A 15,262-nucleotide genomic window follows, 5' to 3' on the forward strand; every position below is an offset into this window, starting at 1 on the left:
TTTTAAGATCACAGGTAGGCTTATATAGGTTTTCGAGTTCCAACTTTTAACACCAGACTGTCCGTAATCCTTAGAAAAATACTGCTGTTAAATTTTGAGCTTAAATTTAGTTACAAAATTTGCATTTGGAAGATGGAATGGAAGAAATTTTTGAGATAAAATGGAAGGTTTCTACGATAAAATGGAAGAAAGTCTCAGGATGGAAGATGAAAAAAAAGACCTTCTTTCCATTCCATCCCATACCCACTCGTGAACAGAAATGTTGGTACCAACTTATTAGGCCTACCTTGTGCAACGATTAATTATTGACTGGTAGGTGGTAATATGACCTGGTTTTGACTTTAGATCCCAGCGTCTATTCCTGCGGTTTTGTTCCATTGTTCGATAACAATAGCTGTTTGTGACGTTATTTTGTGTGGGGGGGGGGGAGTGGATTTTCTGCACATGCAAGTGTGAAGAAACAAGCTTCAAACAAACTTGATTGTCAACCTGACATGCGTTGTACACTGTCTTCTACTAAGCCACAAATTGAACTGCTGGCTTCAAAAAAGCAACTACATCATTCTCAATAATGCGAGGAAAAGGAGATTGCGTTTCAAGTAATCTTTTGATTGATGTATGATGGAAAATAAACTTTGTTTGCTTTAAAATCCAAAACATGTAAAACGTATGTAGATTGACTTTGATTTATACGTAACTTAAACTAGAAAAGAGAGGCATGAAGTTTTAAAGTGGTGTCAATTGGGGAGGCAGCTCAAAACGTGTAAGAACCCCTGAACTAGAGGAACCATGATATTCTTTGCATATCAAACATGTTTCAATCGGTTTGAACTCTCTGCCGCATCTGCCACGCTGACAAGCAGTAGTGTTGGCAAGGAGTGGGACCCAGACCCAGCATGATTTTAAGGCCCTTAACATTTTAAAGGGGCCCAAGAGTTTGAAGCAACCATCACGTATTCTCTAGATATACAGGGTGGGCACTGTTTAACAGAAAAGAAAGAGCAAATAAACAGAAAACAGCATACAAAAACAGTTTAATAACTGTAAGCCTACTTTTGGCCCACCCTGTATTACATTTTTCTTAAAAGTGTTTTCATTTGGGATCCGAGGATCTCAATGGTATCGGAGCAAAATTATTTTCTCTACGGCCCTCCTAAAGTTTCACGTGCAATTTCATTTCCTTTGTTTGACGTTATTTTACAGAGCTATGAAGAAGTTGTTAACTGATGTGCAGAAATTTCTTTCCTTTGTTTAAAACTACGAAATAAAGCTGTGTGTTGTCTAAAAATGGTGATTGTTAATTTAATCAATGAATAAAAGCAATCAGGTTTGGCATCGAAATAAAATTTCTGAGCTTTCGTCATATGTTAAATTGTTGCTTCTAGGGTCGAGTAAGTTTTTTTTTTTTAACGAATGTTGCTACTCCATGCTTGTTGCTGGGGGGGGTGCAGGCAGCAAGGTCAGAGCGTGGCATCTTCTCCGGGGTCAAACAATGGGTTTCTTGGATCACAATCATCGCTGCATCGTTGTTGCATTGTTGTGGACAAGCTGGATGATGATGTCCAGTTTAGCGTTGGTGATGCCTTTCACATTTAGTTGCGGAATGGCCACTGTTCCTCTAACAAGGGTGCTGTGTTTAGTCAGGGAGTGCCATTTCAATGATCATTCTTCCGCATGATTCCATAGCGACAGTGATAACAACTAACAAGTTTAGTTTCCCAAGTTGGTACTTGTGGGAACGACCTCATGAAGGTACTTGCTTTCGTCCTCCGCAAAATTGTTGATTTTCTTTGTTGATTTAATGGAGGAAAGAAGTTTCAAGACAGACGTTTAGAAACCGTTTAACCTCAAGCGGCCAGTTTTGAGGTTTGAGTGTTCAAAAAAAAGCATGGAATGTGGACTGCAAGCTTTTTTGTAAGAGGTAAAAAAGTTTAACAGGTCTAAATTACAGAATAAGGGAAATTTCCGTTTCGGTTCTTAGCATACCCTGGTTACGTTTGAGATCCCATCGCTACACAGTGCTTCCACTTTTACAAAGCTAGATTACCACTTGTATTACCACATTTGTCCTCAGATTACCACATTTTTTACTGTGATTTTTCACCCGATCTTAACCGCATTTCGACTTACTTTTACATTAACACAGTGGCTATTTTTACCCATTTGTTGCCATAGTTACGATCAGGTGTTGTCAGAGTTAGGATTAAAGTTAGTAAGGGTTAAGGTAAGACTTAGGAATAAGGTTAGGGTTTTGATCTTTACCCAGAACTAAAAATTTTTCTAAAATGCAAGTTTTTGTTTTCAACAGCTTTAAACGTTTCTCAAATTACGACAAAATTCCTTATCCGGCAACGCTATTATTTGGTTATATTTACACTATATAGTGTAAAATAAGGCCTAAAACAACTACTCAATTTATCAACAAAACGTCCGAAATAAGAAAGCAAAGTACCAGTAGCTTAGCCAGAAATTTTGAAAGAAGGGGGTTTTGACGGCCGCCGGGCTTCGCCCGCCGGCCTCTTTGCCAAAGGCGACACCCAGCGGTGGGGGGTCTGGGGGGCCTCCCCAGAAAATTTTGAAAAATTACTTTGAATTTGGTGCATTCTGAGAGCATTTTCAACAAAAATGTGGGTATAAATATTCCTGTAAAATGGTGCTGTCTGGTGGCATAGCAAAAAAATAAGATCATGTTTTCTTGGGCATTTTTCGGTAATAAAGCTAAGTTTCTATGTTTTCTTGTTGCTAATTCCTGGCTGAGATATTTGAATGTTTAGTATTCGCAAAACTCGCTCTTTTAATGCAGTTTCATTTAAAATTAGGCAAACTTTGTTTTAGAGACATAGAGACTGAAAGCATCATTCTCAATAGCGTGACGTCACACGCGTGCCAAAGGGGGGATTGTAACCTCCAACCCCCCCCCCCCGTCTACGCCACTGCAAAGTACTGTACTTGATACCGCAGCTAGAATCTGAAAGACATCTTGACTATGAATACGATCACATAATCACCCTACCTTCAAAGTCAAAAGTCAGGACGCATTCCAAAATCAAACCGAAAACAGCGGAACATGCTAGTCACATGCCGTTATAAGTAGTTTTTTGCATATCTGTTCGATTTTGGAGGACAACAGTTTAAATGCTCTTATTTATTGATAGTATTTTATGTCAAATTTTCAAAATTTATAATTTCCACATTTTGGCAACATTTCCACACAAAATTTCCATATTACCACATTTTTACCACAAATTTTTCATTACCACATTTTTACCACAAGCATGATGAAAATTCCACAATTGTGGTAATTACCACAAAAGTGGAAGCGCTGTCGCTACAGTTCACCGCTTGTAAATAACAATTGTTGGTCATGCCTGGTTGACTTTAATTATTAAAAGTTTTTGAAGATTGTGTTACAAAGAATGGCAGTGAATATCAATCGCTTTCTTGCAAAGACTAAACACCAAACTTGAGTTCTGGTGCAATCAATAGTTTTTTAGCAAAAGAAATACGAATGATTGTTTCCTGAATGACACAATGTTTTTTTGAATGGATTTCCCCACAATAATTCTCCAATACAAGGGTAAAGCTTAAGCCAGACTGCTTCAACTAACTTTTAAATCTGCATGAAAACTGGTTGAGTAGTGGTTATGACTTATGATCAATGCCATGCTGTTAACAAATTAACTTTAATTCAACTCCTAAACATCTTTTTGGAAGAATTTCCTTCTTGAATACAATATAGTCTAATTAGTCTATAAAGACGTAGAAAAAGCAATTTTGAGGTAAAATTGTATAAATCAAGAAAATGAAACATCTTCTGACAGGTGTCAAGTTCACAAACAATGCAGTATATGAACAACTCGGTTACATGTCTTATAATACAAACAAATTTATTTTCACACGAGTCAGTTCAATCATAAACAGCAAAAAGTCAGTGGCGTACCGTGACCACTTTGACAGGGTGTTCAGTGACGGCAAAGCAACAGCGGGGGGTCTGGGGGGCCTCCCCCAGAAAATTTTTAAAATTAGCATTGAATTTGGTGCGTTCTGAGAGCATTTTCAGCACAAATTCAGAACTGACAAAAATAATGTTGTCGGAATGGAAAAGAATACAAAATAGATATTTATTTGACAGCGCTTATTGAATGTTTGAACGCTTATTGAATACATAATTAAGGTGTTTCAGCAATAAGATACAATACCAGTAACATACAAACACTCTAATTACAAAACGATTAGATGTGTTGTTTTAAAATGCTGCATCAATGATATTGGCTGTTGCCATAAGCTTTGTTGCAGATTCAGACAAGCTAGTCCTAATTTACTGGCACTTGGTGCATAAAAACATTTTCTCTTATCTTGTTTCCAACTCTGATCACCTCAAACTCTAATCCAGGGGTTCTTAACCGGGGGTAAATTTACCCCCTGGGGGTAACTTTCACTTACCGAGGGGGTAAATTTACTGAATCATAAATTAAAGTAAATTTCATATTTTCAATTGTTAAAAAACTGGAGTATTGCACTCGATTTTGATTCAAATTTATGCTTAGGCCTAATGTAAGTTTTCGTCTTTTTCTTTTATCTCCACGCAAGTAGACAACCAGTTTCATTTCAGCAGCGCATGTGTGCTACATTTTTGGAAAAAATGAATAAATTAATTTCTTTCAACAAAATAATTATATCCTGGAATCATACAGGTTTACTTTGCACAGACGGTGTCCCTTCTATGCTCGGTGCTAAGTCTGGCTTTACAACTCCGGTGAAAAAACGCGCACCGAACATCATTTCTACTCACCGTGCCCTTCATCGACATGCACTGGCAAGTAAAAACCTTCCAGAATATTTGAAAGCAGTATTGAAGCATGTGGTTGAATGTGTGAATTTTATCAGGACACGTGCTCTTAATCATCGTCTTTTCAAAGTGGTTTGTGATCAGATGGGATCAAAACACTCTGTTCTCCTTTATCACACCGAAGTTCGGTGGCTCTCTATAGGGGTCTTGTTTTGGCTCGAGTATTCAAACTATAATGGTGAAATTGAGACTTTTCTTCGAGAACGCAAATCCCCGTTGAGCTTTTTGCGACAACAAATTTATTGGTGCATTGGCTTACTTGACAGACATTTTTTCAAGTTTGAACCAGCTCAATATGCAAATGCAAGGAAAAAGTGTTAGCATTAGACAAAATTAGATCTGAGGAGTAGAGGAGTTCAAAAAGGAATTTACGCAAATTTTGCAACATTTGATGATTGGAAAGTCAGTAGAAGTCGCAACGAGATTTCTGACCTCAAAGTCGAAATATGCCAGCACCTTGCCGCCTTAAAAAAGAACTTTGACGGTTACTTCGAAGATGAAAGTTTTAACAGTACTGCTCTTTGGATAACTCATTCCTTCGAAGCCAAGTTAGAAAGTATTGCTGACGATGATCTTTGCAAAAATGAATTGATTGATCTTCAATGTTCAACAACGCTTTATTCCAAACTCTTATCTTGCAATGATAACTTTTCCAAGTTTTGGTTTGGATTAATCGAAGAGTTTCCTACGCTGACTATGCGTGTATTTGAAGTTATTATACTTTTTTCAACTACTTATCTGTGTGAAGTAGGGTGCTCTTCATTGTTGACTATTAAAACAAAACATCGATCTCGCTTAGTTCCCAAAGACGACATGCGAGTAGCTCTTTCAACGACTGTTCCAAGAATCTCCAAAATTGTTCGTGGAAAGTAAGCACAAAAGTCATTTGAGTAGACATTATTTTTCACAGGATCCGTCAAGAACAATCGTGTCTTCGGCAAATAAACAGCTTGTTTCTGATATTTGCCAAGGTAAATCCAGACAAAAAAGGATGTTTTGCATTTCTTCGCATGGTTGACTGCACTCGATGACATCACAAGGGGCCATCAAAACGGTGGGGGTAAATTTTACTTTTTTCATTCGGCAAGGGGTAAACGAGACAAAAAAGGTTAAGAACCCCTGCTCTAATCCAACAAGCTAAAACTTGCTATTGCCTGGGATTCCCCCAATGACGCGCCAAGGTGTTCAGATCAGCGAGTGAACAGCCTGGCTGAACTAAAACCATTGCTGTTTTCGCTGCCTTGTGACGTCATTTTTCTTAATTGTTTATTTTAAATAGCACTCGCCAAGCTATCAGTGCACACCCAGCTTAAAGGTAATGACTGAAAAAAATTAAAGGCAATGACCTCAAACGTTGGAGTATTAAAATTAGAAGGGGACGAGTTTTGCAATTGAAAAGAAAGCAATCAGCATGCAGCAAGATGTTAGAATATCATGAAAGTAAAGAACATCGACAACCGATGGAAATTTTCTTTTTTTCTGGATTTCTTGGGGTGTTCAGTGAACACCTTGAACACCCTAAATATACGCCACTGCAAAAAATCAATTTCATTTAGCTCATCTTCAGTTAAGCTGAAAGCAAACAGCACAAAAAATCAAATGATGAAAGTTCGAAAGAACATTCTTGTTACGTTAAAAAATTGATGGAAAAGACTAACAACCAAAGGCGAAATAAATGAAAAGGGCACGAAAAATTATGGTATAAAATTGTACCATCAAAAGCGGGGGCGAGTTTAACTGATGGGGGAGCCCGGGGCACTTTTAGATCGACCTGATTATAAGCCTAACCAGGAAACATCAACAATACGCAAAATACTGGTTAAATCGACAAAAAGGTAAAGTCTGCGCTTTGACCGATAAGGCGCCTTATCGGTTAAAGCGCAGACTTTACCTTTTTGTCAATTTATCGTATTGATGATGGTCCGATAGGATGCGTAGTGTCGTCAACCAATACATACTTCATTACGCAAGCTTATATTAGCTTTGACAAACTAAATGAAACATCTACATAAATATAAACAAATAAATTAGTACTTCAGACAAATAAGATTATCAACCTGAACCGCACCTCAATATAGCAAGCAAGTAAACAGAGCAAGAGCGCCAACTCAATAGTTGTGTTGGCCAAAGGCATTATGCGTGAAACGCGGCAGGAGTTTCTACTGTGCAGCGCAAATTACACGACACGTAGTGTGATAAAATATTTGAAACAAAGTAGACAGTATCACACTAAATCAGAAAAATCAGTTTATTTATAGAGCTTTCTTTACGCCAGTAGGCTACACAACTCACCAGCTTAGTGGCCGAGTGGTTTCGCCTTTGGCTCTGGTGCTGGTAGATCTGAAATCGATTCCAGGTCGGGTCAAACCGAAGACTTTAAAAACGGTACCGATTGTGTTCTATCCTGCATAGCGCAGTGAGAATGAGTCGGGTAATAATGTGATGACATCGTAAACCTGATACAAATTAAAAATGAGCCCTGTCGCTAAAAGACCTTAGCTGTAGAGCGACAATAAATAAAACCATAGCATTATTATTATTAGTACACAAGTGTGGCTTCTTCAGTACAGCCTTCAGTATTGCCAACTATAGCCTATACTGTAGAAGCCACACTTGTGTGGCTAAAGCTCTATAAATAAACTGTTTTTTCTGATTTAGTGTAATATTTTGTTCACCAAGTTTTAACTAGGGAATGGGATAGGATGGATGGAATGGAATTTGAGATGGAAAAAGTCAGGGATGGAAGATTTGGATGATGGGATGGAACTGGAAGATAGTCTTTCCTCATTCTATCTCAATCTCATTGTGAACTTTTTAACACCGAATCAATTTATACAAAAACTTGTAAAATAAGTTGAGTAAAAGTTTCACGTTGATTACGTTTCTTAAATTGAAACAATTTGGCTTTCTGTTTGTATAGAGCCAACGCGACTCTTTTCCGGACTGTTGTTCGATATCGAGAAGTCGACAATCTTTCACACGTAGTGAGTAGCACAGTTTCATTTCAGTTCAGTTATATAAATGCACTACATCGCTCTTGGATGATTCTATCTGTGTAAACACGAACATTCAATCAAACTATCTAAACTGCAGTGGTTCTTAACCTTTTTTCTATCAAGCCCCCTTCAATAATGGTCATGAGCCTCGCGCCCCCCTAGATTTTAAATAAGTATCATACCAAAAAAATTGCATTTTTGTCTCTTGTACACATCAGTGAGATACTTGACATTGCTTCTTAGCGACTAGATTTTTAATGCGAGGTTTAACTCCAGAGAGTAAACAACGTAAGCCTGTTTCTGTAGCCTGTTTCTGTACTTGTACTTGGTCTTGATAGCAACAAGAGCACAAAATGCAGCTTCACAAAGATACACGGATCCAAACATTGTTTGAATTCGAAGAGCCCGAGTTGCGATAAGAAGGTAAACAGGAAGGTAATTGTCCCAGAACGTCTCAAGTTCCAGTTCTTTGAAGTCTTTTTTAGCTGTGGAGTTGAACTTCATCTCAAGAAACTCCTCTTGTCCTTCCTTCTTCGAAAATATAAACTACTTCTCATTGAAACGGGTTTCTGATGACCTTCCAGGTTTCACGCTTCTCATCCAGATCTGGAAAGTATTTGATGAACTCAACTTTCAATTCATTAAGGTAGATTTATATTTGTTTCTTCAACTCAGACTCAAAGTTACCATCTTTGAGAGCAGAATTCAAGTTACTGAAGCTCGCTGGATTTCCTTGTACAATTCGACTCTTCCAGAGGTCAAGTTTAGCTATAAAAGTTCGAATGATGTCATGATGCTTAATGATGTTGATGATTTTTCCTTGAAGCTTAAGGTTGAGAGAATTCAATGCTTTGCAGATAAATACAAATAAATACAATAAATACAATAAAATACAAAATATGACAAACAGCATAGGTCCTAGGACATTAAAGTAATTAAAAAAATTGAAATTGTTGTAAAGCTCGCGCCCTCCCTGAGAGAGGCTTCACGCCCCTCTGGGGGGGGGCGCGCCTCCCCGGTTAAAAACCACTGATTCTAAAGAAACAGTAAGATTATATAGCAGTGGCAGCATGCAGAGCTCTCTGAAAATCAAAGTGCTAACTTTGATAACAAGATTACTTGATGGTCTGATGTGCTTCAAATAAATGAAGAAGCTTTTGTGAAAGATCAATGTGATTAAGCAATTAAGCATTCAAGGCAAACTTGGCTAAAACAGTTGATGGAGCAAAGTAGTGCTGTTTTCATCTTGTTATTTTCTAGAATAAAGGTAAACCAGAAACACTAGTGTACCGTAGTACGTTGTGTCATATGCCAGTGCAGAAATACAAAATCTGTAGGCTAAATGAAAGAAATTTTTGAGATGGAGGAAAGATAGAAAAAATTACTTCCATTTCATCCCATGCCCTGGTTTGAACTGTCCAATGCCCAACTCACTGATTTGCAGCACATATAGACATGAACGCAACATCACAGTGTACCCTACTCACGAAAATCCCTTTTGTAAAGTTGTGAAGTCCAGCTAAAGAAATTGCAATCCAATTGCCAGGGGCGAATCAAGCAAATAGCCCAAAGGAGGTGATTTCCACTAAACACAATGCGTAGGTCAGTATTAATCCAACCTTGCAAATACATAGCGAGTAAAGTCATTCTTCTGTGTTTTAGGGGGAAGAATGCTTCAATCGCCCCCCTCCTAGATCCGCCACTGTGGTAGTTACCAGATTTTGGATCTCTAACTAAAGGAAGCTGGAATCTGAATGCTTCTGAAGGATTGGCAAGTCTTGTGAAAAGAATTGTGTAACATTTTGAATGAAAGTTTTGCAAACCCATAATCTAATTGAACGTAAATTATTATTTGTATTCTCGCAAGCTGATTAAGTGCTCCGATTTTTATAACAATATAAGATGTGGAGGATGATGATTCGCAAGCAAAACTAAGCTTATAAATGTCGGGTTAAGAAGAGCACGTAAGCTTTTAACAAAAGAAAATAGGTATTATGATGATCTACACATTATTATTATTATTATTATAGGCTACACATATTTTTCGAACAACGGGCTTTTCTTTCATTTATGGTACCATTAAACTTTGGCAGACTCCACTGCAATAACATTTCAAAATGTGTTGTTTATGAGACTTTCTTACACATCAGCAACTTTTGAAATATAAACTTGTTTTCAGACTGTGCTTAAAAGCATAAACACTTAAACAGCCATCTTTACTTTTTGCCAGCAATCGTGTTGGCAGCTTTTATAAAAAAAAAATAAGTCTTATAATAGCCTACAACAAAACATCAGTGACAAGCCAAATTCGTCATTGCCCAAAGGCTCTAATACCTCCTCCAACAAAATAATTTATTAAGTCTAATGTGAGTTACAATTAGTTATCACAATGCTGTCAATTCCTACAATGACATCTGCTACGATTTTCCAAAGAAAAATTTGCAGCCTCAAGCAGAAGTTTTCAATGACTTTTATATGTAAATTATGACCAAATATAAACTGGGCTTAGGCCTAATAACCTGTGTAATTTGTTGTAACGCAATTCGTGTAAATTTTGAACTAGGTCCAAACTTCATCGTTTATTAAAGCAGTTTAGTAAGCCAATGGATAAAACTACATCATAGAGACGTAATTGATACAACGTTATAATGGCATGGCTTCCATAGCCTTTAGTAGTCCAATAAAACACTGTAAATGCTAGGTTGATTTCACTTTTCAAAATTTACTTCATCAGCATTCTAACTTCAAATCACATTGCACAAAACAAAGTTGTTGCAGTATCATAAAAAAAATGTAGGCTAATCTATGTCGTGGTGACTCCAGTAGCACTCAGTGTTGATATATCTTTTAAAATAGTATTTATTTAGTATACCGGAGACATAGTAAATCCTAAAATGTCTCACTAAATCCCCAAGTAAATTTGATGTTATCTTGAATGGATACAACGTGATAATGTACTCGCCTGCGCCTCCATACGGCTGCACTCACATTGTTTTTTGTTTAGCGCTGAGAGCAAGGCTTGTTAAACACCGCTACATGAATTCAATTCAATTTATTTTTCTTTGTTGAAACGCAAAAGAAACGATCTGTAGAAATAAAATACAGCAATAAAACCAACAAAAGAAAAGGTGGCAAAATTATATTGTTTAAGACATGCATGTAGGCTACAAGATCTAATTTTACATTTCATATTTATGATTATAACATAGGCACGGCCACCAAACCAGATAGTTGAAACAAATAGCCTAGTTGGATTAATTGAAAGAATCAGTCGTCTTCTCATTCCTAAAACAACTGGAGTGCCAGTTGTTGAAGCAATGCGGGGACGACTGAACGCAACAGCTATCACAAAAACAAACTACAACATACACCATGGCCATGCATACACATGGGCGACATGGCTTATGAAGTTAAGAAAATGGACTTATAATACAACTCACTTTCCAATTATGCAATCCTAGTTCGACTCCCAACTCCAGCCGGTTGTTGAAAACCACCGCTCGCCTCTACTCAGGGTGTACGGTAATAAATTGGGTAGGCATAGTTGCTAAAGAAAACGATGCTGAGAGAAAGGAACTAGCCACCCTACTTTCGTTAGTGCCGAAGGCTCAGTATAATGAGAACCTTATCTTTTCATCCCCCGATGCTTGGATCAAGTATGGGACTCACCTTTACCTTTTTTACAGTTGGCCATAGTCAATTATGCAAATAAGAGTGGCAGAAATTCATTCACCGATTAATAGGCTTTCCCACTTAATAATCCCAATATTGTCCAGTCCTAAAGTGGGTTTAATAAGCGGGGACTATACTGTACTAGTAATTACTATGTACTAGTTTTTGAATTAAACAACCTAGCCTACACGTAGGCTATAAGTTATGCAATAGACTGAGTTTTGCTTTTAGCCTCATGATCGTTCCTTACTTCACAATGTAGATATTAACGACCTGTTTTAGCTTGATGCTGCGAGTTCGCTGTGGTAGTAGCGGTTTGCACTAGCTTTCGGAACACAGCTCCCTTCGTCACAGCACATGACTAGTTTCAGCTACGTGGACGATTAGAGTCTCTTACAAGTCAGCAGTAAACTGAGCAAGCGACAACTGAGCAAGTGGCAACTGAGCTAGCAACATTTGAGCAAGTGGCTGAAGTTGATTGATTGATTGAATTTTTATTCTCGGACTGGGAAAGCTTCTTGCAGAGCTTAATCCTGGCAGTTTTGCATACTTGTAGAGGCTTTGAATCACTGACGCAGGCCCGGTCGCCGAGATTGACAGAGTGAAGTTTCCGATTGTTGAAGTCTTGTTGCCGGGGAATTATTCCATCCATTAGATGCCGCTGAATGGAAAGCACTCCTTAACTGCGTTGCTCAAGCGCACACCCCGAGAGTCGAACCAGCGCCGCCATTGATCTTGAAGCTTTTTCGTTCCAGAAGTCACGCACTAACCAACTGAGCTATCGGGGCGGATGTTGGTAGGCTAAATCAGTGATGAGCAACCTTTTTGTGACTGTGGACCATAATTTTTTTTTAGAAATCTCTGTGGACCATAGCCTTTTTTGTATATCAGATTTATAATTGTGGCTTAAGTTTAAAAAAACAACATATTTATAAGTAATAAATTTAACCAAATATTTATAAGTAACAATTGACCAAACATCATAAAATGTTACGTCAGTGACTGCCTTGTTCTTGATGTTTGTCACACATTAAGTCATAATTACAAGTAAAAGTTTGATTCAATCTTAATCTTACTGTAGCTAATGGTATGTCACAAGCACAGTGAATACGGAGTTAAATTGCTAATAACTTAGCATTGGTACAATGCCATAACAATATGGAAATAACTTTGCCGAAAGTGTGTGTGTCTTGAATTATTTTATCCGTGGACCACCAAAAATTCTCTGTGGACCACTTGTGGTCCACCTGGACCACGTTGCTCTTCACTGGGCTAAATGATGAAAAGCAAGTAACAACTGAGCAAGCCATAACTTGGAATGTCACAAGTCAGCAAAATGAGTTTGACAAGTGATGATCAAGCAAGCCGACGTGAGCACGTAAATCTAATTTGCTGACTCAGCAGTAGCTGAAATGTACTTGCTGAGTTGTGGCATGCCGAGTGGTCCGACAAGCGGACAACTATTATGACCAGTTATAAACATTGAACAAAGTCCGCCCCGATAGCTCAGTTATTTAGCGCGTGTTTTTGTGAACGAAGCTTTAAGATCAAGAGGCGCTGATTTGACTCTCGGGGTGTGCGTTTGAGCAACGCATTCTAAGGACTGCTCTCCATTCAGCGCCCAGCGGCACCTAATGGATAGAATAATTTCCGGCAACAACACTTCAACAATCGAAAAACTTCCCCCTATCAATCTCGGTAACCGGCCCTGCGTCAAAAGCCTCTACAACTTCTACAAGTATGCGAAACTATCAGGAATAACCTATCAAGGCTTTGTCAGTCCGAGGATCAAGATTTAAAACCAATCAAACCAACCAACTGTTCTGGCAGATCATTGACTAGCATTAATATTTATTTTAGGAACATAAAAAGTAGCAAGGTGATATGTATAACATGATCAACTTGCTATTTTGTACAGACTGTAAGGTTTGAAGTTTACTGATTGATTGAATCTTTATTCTAAGACTGAGAAAGCTTCTTTGACTGAGAGCTTGATCCTGGCAGTTTGGCATACTTGTGGAGGCTTTGAACCACTGACGCAGAGCTGGTCACCGAGATTGACAGAGTGAAGACTGAAGTTTCCGATTGTTGTTAGTAAATTATTCTATCCATTTGGTGATGTTGAATGGAGAGCAGTCCTTGAAATGCGTTGCTCAAGCGCATACCCCGAGAGTCAAAGGGTATCTCCAAATACCCATTGTCAGTGTTGCCAGATGTATTTAACTAAAAATAGTATTTATTCTATTGAAGCAAAATCGAATTAATAGGAAATCAAAAAATTCAATGATACTTCACTCCGAAACTTATAAAAAAAATTGAAACTAGGAAGCAAAGTAGCTTAGGCTTTGCAGGCAAAACTTGCAAATCTGGCAACTCTTAAAATTGTCAGGCATTGTCGGTATTTACAAGAATTGGCAAACAATTTGAAAGGTTGTCAGACCATAATCTTAACCTTGACTTCTAGTTATAACCCCAACCGCAATTCGAAAAACTAGTCCAATTGGAACTGGTGGACATATTATACAGATCTACTGGCTTGCTGGTTTTTGTATTCTTTTGCAGAAATCTGTTCATCCAAGCATGACAAATTGCCACAACACGCACGAAGCTGACGTTACTTACTGTTCCAGACGGTTGTTCGCCTGGTCAAACGTCATGTAGAAACCGTTCGGGTCTACTGAATATTACGTCATGGAAATTCCTAAAACATGAGCCAAAATTGCACCATCGTCCGTAAGACTCGTGTCAATCCTGTTGAAACCGGTTTAAACATGTAATGTTGCGTCGCCTTTGAGTTATCACAAATTTTTCTGATTCATTCTTGAAGTTGTGTGTTGGAAGTCGGTCGCACATTTAACTGGTTTATTTGGTGCTTGCTAGCTGGACAAATTCTCCGTCTTTTATCCAAGTAATCTGTATCGTAGTGACAGTTTTAGAGGTGTAGGCATTGCACCAGTCATTTCGATAGCCGCGGGCTAATTTTACTGGAATACACTTTGAATAGACGTTTCGAAGGTGTGTTTATTTTTCGGTCATTACGTACAGACAAACGGATCCGGGAACTTTATGTTACAATTTTCCCACGAAGAGATTATGGTTTACCGCTGTGACCATAAAAAATAAAAGACGAGTTCTTGTCAGTTGGTAGGTCAAGAAGAAATTAAAGCAAAAAATAAAAGACGAGTTCTTGTCAGTTGGTAGGTCAAGAAGAAATTAAAGCAAGAAAAATAAACGACGAATTTGTTAGCTGGTAGGCCAAGAAGCACTTGAAGGCATAAAATTAAACGACGTGTTTGTTGTCAGCTAGTGCAGAAGAACTAATTAGAAGTACAAGAAATAATAAAAGATTTGTTGGTTGGTAGTCTACACTCTTACAGAAGCAAAGAAAAGTAAAGACATTTCTTCTCAGTTTGGTACTGAAGAAAAATAACTTTGACAATCATTGGCAAGAAAGAAGATTAAAAGACAATCCATCTGTGCTTGTAGATTCAAGTGGAAGAATCCAAGCAAGTTTTGTGGACTTTAGGACTTCATACTCGTACAGCTACGGTATCGTGCATTTAAATTCTTTTTTGTATTTTTACGGTCTTTGCAGTTAAGTTTTTTATAACTACTGTAGCCTAATAATTTTGTGTGTTTGTGTAACTTAATTTTTTTAATTGTTAAATTTAGCCCCAACATTTAATATGTCTACACTCGGTGGCGACAAGGACTCGACCGCCGTAGACTCGACTGAGTTTAAGCC

This window comes from Aplidium turbinatum, chromosome 18 (genome assembly GCF_918807975.1).
Source record: "Aplidium turbinatum chromosome 18, kaAplTurb1.1, whole genome shotgun sequence".
Classification (NCBI taxonomy): domain Eukaryota; kingdom Metazoa; phylum Chordata; class Ascidiacea; order Aplousobranchia; family Polyclinidae; genus Aplidium; species Aplidium turbinatum.